At 39.0% G+C, this 12973-nt stretch overlaps 1 protein-coding gene across 4 annotated transcripts in view; it reads left to right on the forward strand.

The window, feature by feature from the left end:
• The window catches only part of ATXN1 (ataxin 1), a 274273-nt gene that overhangs the window by 154361 nt on the left and 106939 nt on the right, over window positions 1-12973 (forward strand). For all 4 annotated transcript variants that reach the window (XM_019543571.1, XM_019543563.1, XM_019543581.1 and 1 more), the window contains one exon: window positions 10089-10212. The gene's annotated coding sequence lies outside the window, so the exon portion shown is untranslated. The remainder of the gene's footprint in view (window positions 1-10088; window positions 10213-12973) is intronic.

Here is a 12973-nt window from a genome sequence, read left to right on the forward strand (position 1 = left end):
TTTCAGGTGACTTCCATGGGCTGTGGATCAGGCCTAAGCCTGCATTCTGTGCCCAGATCCCATTCATTGCACTGAAGTATGTGCAGACATGACATTTAGATCAACCTAACTAGGGTGAGGTTGATCTAAGTGCCTATCTGTGCAGACGTTTGGGGAGGTTAAATCAGGGAAAAAATAATGGGTCTGATCTGTATTAGCTCACTTTAGGAGGTGCACTGACTTGGATCACGAATGGGTTAGCCTGATCTACTGAATGCCTATATGTGTTCAGCACACAGCACGGAAAGGGCCCAGCCCTGGGGCTGTACTCTTCCTATTCTCCTGACCCTGCCTGAGTTATTTTTAGTCCTTTGACCTCCTCTACCCCTGGATGAACAACCCCTCCCCATGAACCTGCTAACTCCCTCCCTTCTAGACCTGGTAGCCCTCCCCTCGATCCCACCTACTCCTCCCATCATCCTGCGTTATACCCCATTGTGGCTCCTGGCACTGGCAAACTTGTGGACAATCTGCCACTCCCTATCTACAATCATGTGGTTTAAAGTAATCTGCATGATCATAGACTGGTTGCAGCAAATGTCTGTGTACCGTAGTAAGGCATTTGTCCCTAGGTTTTCTTCTGGACTTACTCCTTTCCACATTTAGACAGTGTCGTGGACACTCATCCAGACACAGAATGACTCCTGGAAGTTCCTGAGCTAACAACATGTTCACTGGCATATAAAGTAAAATTCTGAAAGGAAATAAAAGACAGCATTTAAATTATTATTCACAGTAATAATGTACTACAGTATACAGTATTTACAGTAATAAAGTGTTTTTATTTGAATGGTAATTTATAATCAGAGGGTCAAGTGCTAGCTCCTTTGAAATCACTGGCAAAGCTCCAGTTTATTTAAATAGAGTCTTGGATTGTCCCTAAATCTTGTAAAACTATTAACTATTTGTTCCTGTATAGTGCTGCGGTCAACTTTAACGTAATGTTCTTTTTTTTTTTTTTTTTTGGCACTATTAATTATTATTGTTGTTGTTATGTAGGAGAGCTGTATGGGAGGAATACTGAAATCTGTATTAAAAATAGCATTTTCATGTCCTCCCACTCACTGTACTTAGTGCACAGAATGCCTTTTATAAATGCAGACTTTCTGCTTGGCTAGATAAAAGGAGCTGTCACTTCATTTCCATAACGAAGTCATTCCCAGGAGAATTTCATTGTTTTAGCAATAGAATTTTTCTAAAAGGCCTCTTATTTTGCCTGAGAAAGGTAACAGAAATGAACTTTTGAGTGGTTAGTCTACAAAACAATTAAGGCAAGCAAGGTTCTTTCATCTTGACGTGTGGGGATTTGTACATGCGTGAATCCTCTTTACTACAAAATGAGAATAAACCCTTAACTAAAGGAGGAAAAGCAAAAAAACAATTTTCCTTGCTTATTGAAGCATCCTGAACATTTTTTAACCAATTATTTTTGGCCCCAGTTCAGGAAAACACTTAGATACATGTGTGAGTCCATCCCTCTTCTGGAAAGCAATGTGGTATGTGCTTGAATTATGTCCCTGCCTAAGGATGCTTTCTTGAAGGAGAGCAACTGATAGTATAATAATTGAAAATTATTATGCTACATTATTTAACTGTAGACAGTCTCATTATATGTAGGTTTCTGGCTTTTTGGACAAACCCCATCCTTTTGTTCGGTGTATGAATAATGTCCATCACAGCAGAGTTATGATCCATGCCTAGGGCACTTAGGCACAACTGCAGGGCTGCCATCCTGCTCTTCCTAGAAATAGTTTTTGGTCATTTACCATGCCAGTCCCAAAGTTGCTTTGCATTCTACACAAATTTGGTATTCCCTGGATTTTATTGTGGAAAATAATTAACATTAGAAAGAATCATAATATTGTAGTTATAGTTCAATGGATATAGATGAAATCCATAGTCTTTTCAAGTATCTTTCATGAGTAATTTTGTAGCACTGGTTTGATTATTGTGTCATAGCTTACCAACAATATTTGGGTAGTGGTAAGTCTTATGTACTGCTTCAGTCACCAAAAGCAGCACCTACCTACTAGTGCTTAAGTATGTGTCAGTGATAAATAATGAGAGAGGAAAACACGTATGTTTTCTGTAGTCAGTATAATCTTTACAGGCTTGGCACCACAGCCTGTAATATTTTACAACTGAAATTTCATTAAAGAAATACAATGACTTCAGAAATTAGTATTATTTATAGAGCTGTTTGTGAAGTCAGGATGCGATATAATGACTCATCCAACAGCAAACATGTTTGCGCTGTGACTGATATGACTCATGCTGGCATTTGTCTCAAGTATGGCAATTGTTTTAGCCTTTTGCTTGGTCGAAGCACACAGTGAATGAAGTAGCTGAGAACCCCTGTTGCAGATTTACTACGTGCAACTATGTGGGTAAATCGCAGACTCAGCTGTAGAGTATATCCTGTAAAAAAACATACAGATGCACACACATACACACAGAATACATCCAACAGCAGAACTTCAATTTTAATACTAGATTCATAGGAAGGAAATGCATAATTACAATTCTAGCTTTTGCACCACATTAAGCAGCCCACATCAAAAGGTATTTGCTGTTAGTGTTTCAACAGGTAATCTCTGGATTTATGGCCAAGTAGTGTTCCTGTTACTTAGTGTTCAGTGAAATCTCTGTTATAAATGAATAGACATGTTAATCCAGAAAAAAAATTGAGTCAATAGAGCCTTTGTCTTACCACACTTTAGCTCAAGTTTCATCAGAACTAAAAAAAAGATGTAGATGTAGCTGCTGTGGAAGTAGGGAGACATGCAAGTGTAATTTTTTTCAGTTGGTTGGTCCATTTTGGTAAAGAGAATGATTACTGGATAATTGGTCCTTGGGGTGTTAACTATTGAGAGTAAAAACACTGGGACTGTAGTGACCCATCCACACTGTAAGAGCGCTTTATTCCAGTTCTATGAAAAACACTCTGTGTTGAATTTAGACCTACATTTTGAACAAGTTGTCATCTGTAACAAAAGCAGAAGTATGATCTAGCTGTTCAAATGTACCATAAGCTTTGCTTCAACTGATGGCTGCACCCACATTTTTACATAATACATTTCACAAAAGGAAAAATTACTCTCAAAGTTGAAGCTTCTGGAGATCTTATTTTTATTGGTTATATCTCCAATATTACTGGCTCTGAGCTTAAATTACCATGGGCAAGTGATTCTCAGCTTGGGTACCATGATACCTTGGGGTGCTTTGAGATCCTTTGAAGGATGATGGAATGCTGCAAGGAGAGAGAATATATCAGTTTTGTGCCTCACACCCTATAGGGGAGCAGAAACTACTGATGAACAACATTTTGTGACTCTCATGACTTTTCTGGAGCCCCTCACTATCTTGAAAATAAGAGTCCCAAGGTCCTAACAAACGTGGATCTGTCTGCCTGCCTGTAGTAAGTATTGTCTCTATATAATCATTTTGGACTCTAAGGCTTGAATGAACCACAGATAATTCAGATTGCTCAATACTGCAGGAGAATTGATTCTCAGGCCTTTCACAGTAAGACTGTTTTCTGGACTTTTTTTGACAGCTTCTCTATGGCAGTGGTTCTCAGCCTTTTAGACTCAAGGCACCCTTGCATAGATAGTTTTCTCTTGTTTTGACTACAAAAAAAAATAGGGCAATTCTTTTGTAGAAAAGAACTCAGAAAGACTACAGCAGGTCAGAATGTTTTAGCGCTACAGATTCCTGTTTGAAATCTCTGCCTTTATCTTATAGATCATGTTCATGCACCTTTTAATACTAACATTGTGTGGCACCCTTGAAAGGATCTCAAGGCACCCTTTGTTAAATCATGTGTTCCTACCAGTAAAAGATGAGTAGGATGTCAGGGTCCCATGGAGCAAAGAATGCTGCCTCTAGTGGCTCTGGCTTCCAATACAGAGAGATGGCTTCTGAAGATTGCAGGTCAGTAGAGATCACTTCACTTTCTAAACTCTATTGTCTCCCCCAAATGCTCGATTTAAGGCACCTTTACACTGCCAGAACAATTTCAAAAGTAACTAAGAATCAGATTCATTTGGTGCAGTGCTGTTTTAGGACCGTTAGGGTGTTCCAGGTGCTGACGGCTTGATTGCCTACCATCTTGCAATTTTAGTTGCTGAAACCTGTGCAAAGTGAATGTGAAACTTTCATCTGCTTTGTGTTTATGTGCCCAATGGGGAAAGCCATGGACAACTGTCCTTTGCACAGGAGGCAAAGTAGACAGTCTAGCTCTGGCCCGTCAACTTCCTGTGCCAGATGGGGCCTTGTGGAGGAACAGGGCTGCAGTCTGCCTAAGTTATACAAAGTGAGCCTGATTCTCATGTACATAAAGGTCATTTTGCGCTGCTATATCCTTAAACCAAGTATTGATATAATTTAAGGCACTTTTAAGGCTGGAACACTTGCAAAGGGGCTTTTGTGTAAGAATCAGATCCATTTAATGCAGACTTTCTGCATTTGGCAGATTGTCAGGACATTTTTGGTTGAGCAAAGTTTGGGCATGACTTGTGTAGAGAAACTTTGATTAACCTTGTAAATGATGGCTAATTCGTATTTTCCCCTTATCCTTTTATAAATTTTGCACATGTAAAATCACCCAGGCCTGACTGAAAACCATTTAGAAGAGGTTTCTTAACATGACAGATGATATGCTTGTTAAGGAATTGAAATAGCATACCTCCAGGAAGATACAGCTTCATCTTTCCCAGTCTTAATGGCACAGGAATGAACCTGTCTAAGATTCTTTAATATCAAGGAGGAAGTTAATTACTATTTTTTAAGAGATGAAGGATTAGATGAGGGATAATAGTGAATAGCAAAACAATTTAAACAGAGACAGTTTCCATCTCCTAATTTTTTTATATTAATGTATACCAATTTGTGAATTAGAAAAACAAAATTCCATGACAGAGGGCAGCAAAGAGAGACAGAATGCACAAGAAGAGAAGATAAAATGATATGGTCATGATCAGTAAAACTTGATCTTTTCTTACAACAAGTGCAAGTATTGCAAATGGGTGATTACTGATTTTCAGCTTTGCTATTACTGTACTTACTCAAATGTGCTGATGTGCTCAAAAGCCTGCATGTGTATATGCTGGCCTGTTCTCACTTACTCCACAGTAATTTACTGTGCAGTAAATTTAAACTGGTATATATGCATGGTATTAATTCAAAGCCAAATGGCTCATGATTTTACTATACAGTTCATTGGGCTGGGCCACAGCAGAGTCAACAACATTTCAAGCCATTGTGACCCCACATTATAGCAGTGTTCAGCAGGTGTGTGTATTCTAGATATCCCTTACAAAGGATCCATGTGCTAATTATCCCCACACCCATGAGTAGAAGTGGGTGTTCTTGTCATGAGCCCCGCTATCCTCCAAAAATATATAAGCAGATGAGGCATAGGGCAACCTGTTTTGTTACCACCTCATGGAGGGCAGGGCCACACTAATTATATGCTATAGGCTGAGAGAGGGGCTGACAGAGGGATTCTGGATAAACTGTGGCCCTGTTTGGTGATGCTCGCTAGATACTGAAGGCTGGTGAAGAAACAGGAGTCATTAGAACTGGGTAAGAAAGGCTCAGCTCAGCTGTGAGAGAGAAGAGGAAGTTGAAGTATATGCAGTATAGTGGCTCACCGTGACTTGAAAAACAGTCAGCACTGAGGAGGACTGCACTCAACGGGGACTACTGTATATTTTTTCAGATGAGCTCCACGGGCCTATTCTTGTAGGTTCGCATCAGCATTTTGGGGAGGGTGCTCGAACAAGCTCTGGCCTCTCCGAGCATTGGCTTGATATTGCAGTATCTCCAGGGCTGGTGCTTATTGCTCCCTGCGGGGAGCAACTGCACATTTTTTTTAAGGGCCATGCAAAAAAAAGTTCCTATCAGCATGTTTGCCCCAAGTGGGCCATGCACTTTATAAACATGTTCGATGTTATCTGCATTTAATCCGCTTCATTGTTGGTTTCTGTTACTGCTGCTTTTTGCAGCAGTTCTAAGATAGGCAGTGTATTTAATGTGGTTTCCTTGTATGCAAATATAAGACAAGGGTTTTTTTTCTCCATGTTGATTGAAGGAAAACACCTCGTCTTATATTCGAGTAACTGTGGTATATCTTTGACTTGTTGCTTGCTCCATGGTTTTTATTCATCCTCGGGGTCTAAATTCAGTGTCCAAGCACAAGCAAAGGGTAATTCCCCCGTTCTTGGGGTGTAGTCTGCTGGTCTCAGTTAGTGCTGCATTCAAAATTCCTTTTACCTCTTAAGGCAAGGGTAGACTATATGTGATTTATTTAGTAATTCAGTTACAGTATCACCTATCAGCTATAACTATAGCCTCTTCAGATAACATAATGTCTTCCTGTTTGTACTGGCGATATGACTGCAACCAAGCTCTGTAACCAGGATAAATTCTGGCCCATCCAAAATTTTATCCTGGGTACAGAGCACAGTTGAAGTCAGGGCCACTTCTAGCTGTTTCAGAGGACAGTCAGTGTGTAATAGGTTATTAGTTTAATTTGCTTTATTTTGTGGTGTAGACGGGTATTAAGAAACCAGCCATGTTTCCTGTGTATTTAGTATGCTGAAAGAGTAGGCACTCACATTTCAGACCTTGTAATAGTTCTCAAGCAACCTTTGGGCTAGACTCTGTTTTGTTTCACTATCAGACCTCAATTACTCCACTCTCTTCATTGAGGTTATTCCACAGGAGGGAACAAGAGCAGCACAGGCTGTTGCTATGGAATATAGAAGGTGGTGGAGTTTACCATGATGTTCCCCAGGCCTGCAGCCATTCCTGCTGCAGCCCTTCCATATGTTCCAGAGAGCATTCAGAAATGGTATCATTGAGTATACTGTGGAAATGGATTGTACCAGTTAGAGGATGAACGCTGCTGTTTCTGAAGGAATTGTGCCTCTCTGAGGCACAATCTCTGCCTGCCTACCCTCAGGACTATTTGCACCATTTAGCCTTTATCCTTAAGCATAAAAATGGTTGAAAATATTCAGAGGCAAATACAGGCACAAACCAGAAGTCAGTTTCAGAGATCCCAGGCTGCGTGTAATAGTGCTGCATGACTAGTATTCAATTCAATGATTAGTGTCTGTGACTGGCAGATGCAATTTGGGCAACTACTAAAATTATTGGAAAGTCTCTGGTTAATTAGAGTGGGCTTCTGTGTAGTTTGAAGTCAAGGGAGCTCTGGAAGAAGTCTTTACCTCCAACAGCATTTGAAAGTCTACTGAGCAGTAATGGGAGACCTGTGGTACAATGAGAGAGATTCATATTCCCCAACCCCCCGGATCAGATACATATTCCCCAATCCCCCAACCTTGGGAATTATTCAAATGTGGGGTTTACATTTGGTTAATTTATAAAGGAGGTATTTATAAAATTTGGATCAGATATGAGTTTCGGATACCCTCTGACTTTTGGAGCTATTCAGATCTGCAGCTGAGGCTCTGCCTAATATGGGGCATGTTGTCCAGGCAAAGAAGAAATGTTTATATCATATTAAGAACTAACGCTGTTTATTTTTTGTAGAAATGTTAAGTATATCTCAGGATTCTTTTGAGTCCACATTCTGTATTACAAGTAAATGGAAAGAAATGCAAGTGGTGGTAGTGGTGGGGTAATTTGATTTGATTTTATTTTTGGTGAATAATTTGTTTGCCGAAAAATGTAGTTTCAGGGACACCAAAAATTGTTTTTTGCCTGCAAAAATGGGAACATTTTTGAGAACATCAAAATATTTTACTTCAGCTTTTTGCAACAGAATGGGTTGGGTTTTTTTTTCATTTTGGAATGATGTTTTTATTTTGAAACTAACCTAACATTAAAAATTATAAAAGAATAAAAATAATCACAAATGGTGAAGTAATCCAAAACTAGAAAGAGGGAGAGAGTGTTTTGGATTACTTCAGCATTTTTGATTATTTTTTTCCTTGATTGGATTGAATAAAACATTTAGAGCTGACCCAAAACAAAAATGTTCTGCTTCCACCTCCCCTAAAACTTCCATTTTTTGGATGACCAGATTTTTTAAAAATTCAGTCTGGGTTACTGAACCAACAATATCTGTCGTTCACATGGCTCTACATATAGAATAGTACAGCTATTTCTATTTTGACTTCCAAGATCCTCAGTCTGTGTTCATCTTTTGAGTTTCAGTGCTTGACAGCACTGTGTTAGGTAAATTTGGTCTCCCACTGAGATGACCCTTGCCATTTTTGTACAGTTCCCTTGTGCCAGATGAGTGAAGTTGTTAACCACAGGAGTGTCCATGCCATGTAGTATGCTGAATGCTTAATAAGGACTGAGACCTCAATCTTGCTCCTAAATTGTATGGGAAGTCAGTGCAGAGTTGAGCAGTTTGTTGCACTCACCAAAGGCTGTGCTGCTGAGGAGACATGCATTTGGCAGTAGCTGGAGTTCCCTAAGACCTGAAGTCATTGTGGCCATGCTGCTGCAATCCAGCTGAATGTGTGATGTAGATATCAGCAAGTGAGGTCACAGTGCCAATCAGAGATGACCAAAGTGTGATTTGCAGATGGTACTATGCAAGAGGTTAGCACCAGCAAGGAATCCAAGAGACTAAACTGCACAATTGTGTGTGTACATCTTCAAGCAAAAGAGACTGCCGTACTCTTCAAGAATCTTTCCTCTGCTCACTAGTATCACCTCTGTCTTGCCAGCTGTACTTCATCCATGAGCTGATCTTGTCCGACTGTCTGCTTTGCTTCCTGTCTACCTACAGTGCTTTTAGGATGCCAAGCCCTGTGGTATCTAGGTTCATGAATCCTGTAACTACATAAAACTGTTTTCATAGGCTTATTTCAAGGAGAAACAAACAATGTTGTGGCAGAAAATGAAACTAGAAAGAGGTGATAAAACATAAGAGGGCACCTGGACACACAACCTATTTTTCAGTATTCTTTCCAAGGTTCAGTTTTTGAGTGTAACCTAGTGGTTTTTCCAAACCCTGATTTAAAAAAAAAGTCTAAGAATTTGTCTTGATGAGTGATGGGCTGTTTGGACCCCCCAGGGAATATTAGCAAATACAGGCACATCTGTCCTACAATCTTCTACTTGTATTTTTGCTGCATAATTTACATTTAAAAAAACGTATTTGGCATGACCTGAGGGTGAAACTCAAGTTTGGCACTTAAAATTGCATGTTTTTCATATTCCCCAAACCCACTAATGCAAGTTCCTCAACCTCAAGTATGTATCTCAGGGGTATGGTAAGTCAAAAGAGTTAGTCAGTTGGCTTCTAAAGAAATATTCCTGGCTTGGGTCAGTGATAAAAAAGAAAAAAAGTGCTATCCAAGAAAATCAGGTGTGGAAAATCCTCATTATTGGTACAGGAATAGGTGTTACATATATTTTTGGTTTTAATACACTTTAACTGCTGCTGCTTTGTAGCACTTTATATTTTGTGTGTTATTTTTTGTAGGTGGGTCTGGAGGATATCCAGCTGGCAAACTAGATATCCAACTGCAGCACCACAAATATATACAGTTCAATTGTTGTGCATTTGTGTAATTTCTCATCATTGCCTTGACCCTGCAAAAGCATCTGTGCAGTTGGATCCTAAGATGTTGACATAGCCCCCTGTGATGTGATTCAGTATGGACATAAGAATCTACTTGTGGATCTTTTCAGAGGACTGAGGCTTTATTTATACAAATCTTTCCCAAACAACAAGCCAGAATAGTGTATCTAGTCTTATCATAGTAATAAAATAAAAACAAAATTCAAGAACCGTTTTGATTATAAATTAGCTTCAACATCAGACCATTTGTGAAATCACTGATCTCAAGGCTTTACTTGTTGATAATAAGAGGCTCAGAGCCAGAGTAGCTATTAATGTTCAGTGTTTGATGTGCTTCCCATACCAGAATCTCCATTGCCAAAATGCATTGGGTCTAGTAAGCTATAGAAATCAATTGGTCATTTGTAAAACAGTTGTATGGATATTTTTGTCTTTGTTCCTCTTCTGTTTTGCTTAGTTTCATTTCTTTTCTTTGAAGGTATTTCCTACTTTATTTGAAAGAGAAGAGGCACTGTCAACCTACAAGTGACCTCACAGCTTCTGAAAAATCTTCATGGTAAAGGATAATCTGGGACTTCCTTTTGAAGAGCATAGTGAATGTTGTGAGTTATTAACTGAAGTACTATCCTTTGCAATACTGTTTTTGGTATGGATTTCTGCATTGCGGTGTTTAATGGGGTCTTGGCTATTATGAAGTTTTGGACACCTTAATTCCTGTTGAAGCAACTACAGTTTCTGCTTCTAGACAAGATTGTTTTTAATTCAGTTTTTAAAATTCTGCTTCTGGCATAGAGGGAAGAGACCTGAAAAATGTTGTTGGGTTTCTTTTTCATTAGAGTGATGCCATTTGGCTTAACACAGTTAATTATACACTGCTCTCAGCTTCTCAGGTAAATGTATAAATTCTGCTTATGAGGGGCTTATGACTGTGTGGTTTAAAAAAAAAATAATGATGTGGGGGAAGGGTCTTCGTGCAGGCTATAAGATACAGGAGTACACACACTCAGACACACAATTTGATTTAAATACTTTGTTCATTTTCAAGTGAGAAGAAAGCAACTTCGGGCACTTTTTTGTATCCTTTGTATCAAAAGTAGTGTATGTATGTTATTTTGATAAGGATGTTGTTTTAAAAAGTGGCTCTTGTATAAATTCTTTCCTCTCCTTATCTCACAAATGCCCATTCATGTGAATGAGAGCTTACGTTTGTGTATGTAACAAGGCAGCTAAAGTATCAGTCCTGCCATCTTTAATAAATGAATATATTCCCATGAGGAAAGGAATATTCCCTTCCTCAGCACAAACGTTTTTATGTTCAGCATCTCTCTTTCTGTGTTAACTGCTTCCTGGGCTGTGAAGGGCAGTCTATGCAGCAGTATATTTCTACCAATAGGCTTGTGTTTCTTATGTTCCTCTGCCAGGTCTGAGTGTAACTCATGTTCTTGTCTAGGAGCAAATGTTCAGAATTCTGGTGTTCAGAAAATTCTGGAGTCCATCTACCCACATTAATAAGATAGCTACAGTTTCTTCCAGAGTGGTCAAACAGATTTCATTTTATTAAGACCTCTTGAACATCCTCTAAATTGTGTCTGTTTAAATAATAAAAATTATTACTATGGAACCCCAAATCCAGTGGTTTCTGCCATAACACACTTCTATTTTCACTCCTGACTGTCCAGTTTTTCTTAGGAGGTTTGGAAATGCTTGAGCTTCATAATTGTAGCACATTATAATGATACTGAAGTCATTCTGTCTTCTTGATGTAGTCCAGTTTACAGTCTTAAATCAAGGCTGCTGGATGTAGTTAGAAATGTGCATGTGTGGAGCTGAAGAACATAACTAGAAAAGTGATTTGATTTTTAATTTATAAAGGAAAATGAGCACAATTACTTTATTTCCCATTGGATGTTTGCCCTTTACATCCAGGTACCCATAAAATGATATTTTCAGCCTACTCTAAAGCAAAGCTGAGGACTGGAGTCAGTGAGCAGTGTTTCATGCCACAAAGGAGAGACGCATGGTGAGGCTTAGCAGACGTTCTTGAATAATTCTCCAGACAGTCCTTCATTTTGCTTCAGGGTTTTACAACCATTAAGAAAAATCTCCATAATCCTCCCAAAATAATTTAGCTGTTGCCAACTTTGCAGTTCTGAACCTGACATGAGACAGTGAGGTCTGGTTATAGCCTCTGGTTCAGTGGGGCTTGCCCTCCACCTCCCTGGGGCTCATATATTTCCCTTTTCTCAGCTGCTTCTTTCTGGGTTGTTGGCTTCATGAGTCAGACTGAGAGAGGAAATGAGTGGGAGCCCTCTCCCAAGGGCCACAGACAAGTAGATGTCAGATTAGATTTTGAAGATGCTCAGAGCTTAGTTGTCCCTCTCTTGGCTTATATATTTCTCGCATCAGTAATATACTTTATTGTTCTGATTATAAGTTGACCTCAATTTTTCAGGTTTAATTTTAGGAAAATCTTTTCCTCCTGAATTGAAGTTGACAACTGTAGATGAAGGCTTGGAACTTTTATTGCCCTTAAAATCTCTCAGGAGGATCAGATAACCAAGGAAAGGATCCCAAAGTGTTAAATGTACTGGAAAACACTAAAATGAAAACCGCACTATAAAAATTCTGACTTGGTATTTTCATTGGATTTACAAAATACAAAAAAGACTTGCCAGTACAAAAATCAAGTCTGAGTCTGTTGGGGGCCCAATTATAGGACAACCCTATCCATACACTGAGTGTGCTTTTTTTTATTGTTCTTTTGGAGGAAAGAAATGGTAGATTTATAATCAGAACAATACATTAGCTCACAGTGTTGATATCTTTAACTAAGAAGCCTAATAATGCTAATTAATAAAGAAAAGCAACCTGTATGACCTATTGCTTTAAGCTTTCTGTATGTTCAGGTAGATGTGACTGTATTAGGTACCGTTTTCACACTTGAAAGGTTCCTTTGCAGCTCTAAGGATTCACTTGCGAATGAAGAGTCTAGGGCACAGCATGGCAGTCAGAAAGAAAAATGCCATGTTTAGTTGCATGCAAGACCCTGAAATCAGATGCACACCTTGTTTTTGGAAATCAGAATAAAGGAAAAAAAATTTTTTTCCAGAATTATAGCAGGAGCAGGAACAGACTAAAATGCATGCAAGGTTGTGAAATAAGAGAAGAAAGACTAGGAGTAGCTACCAGATGGCAAAACTGCTGGAAGAAAGGTTAGCTAACTAGTGAAACATTCAGAACATTAAAAAGGATTTGTGATCATTGACACCAGTGGAGTGAAGAACAAATGAGCCATTAAGTCAATTGACTCCCTCAGCTGTCTAAAAATAAATGCCACTGCTGTTGCCGGGCAGTTGGTTTTGG

This window comes from Crocodylus porosus, unplaced genomic scaffold (assembly GCF_001723895.1).
Source record: "Crocodylus porosus isolate Cpor-Errol unplaced genomic scaffold, CroPor_comp1, whole genome shotgun sequence".
Taxonomy (NCBI): Eukaryota; Metazoa; Chordata; order Crocodylia; family Crocodylidae; genus Crocodylus; species Crocodylus porosus.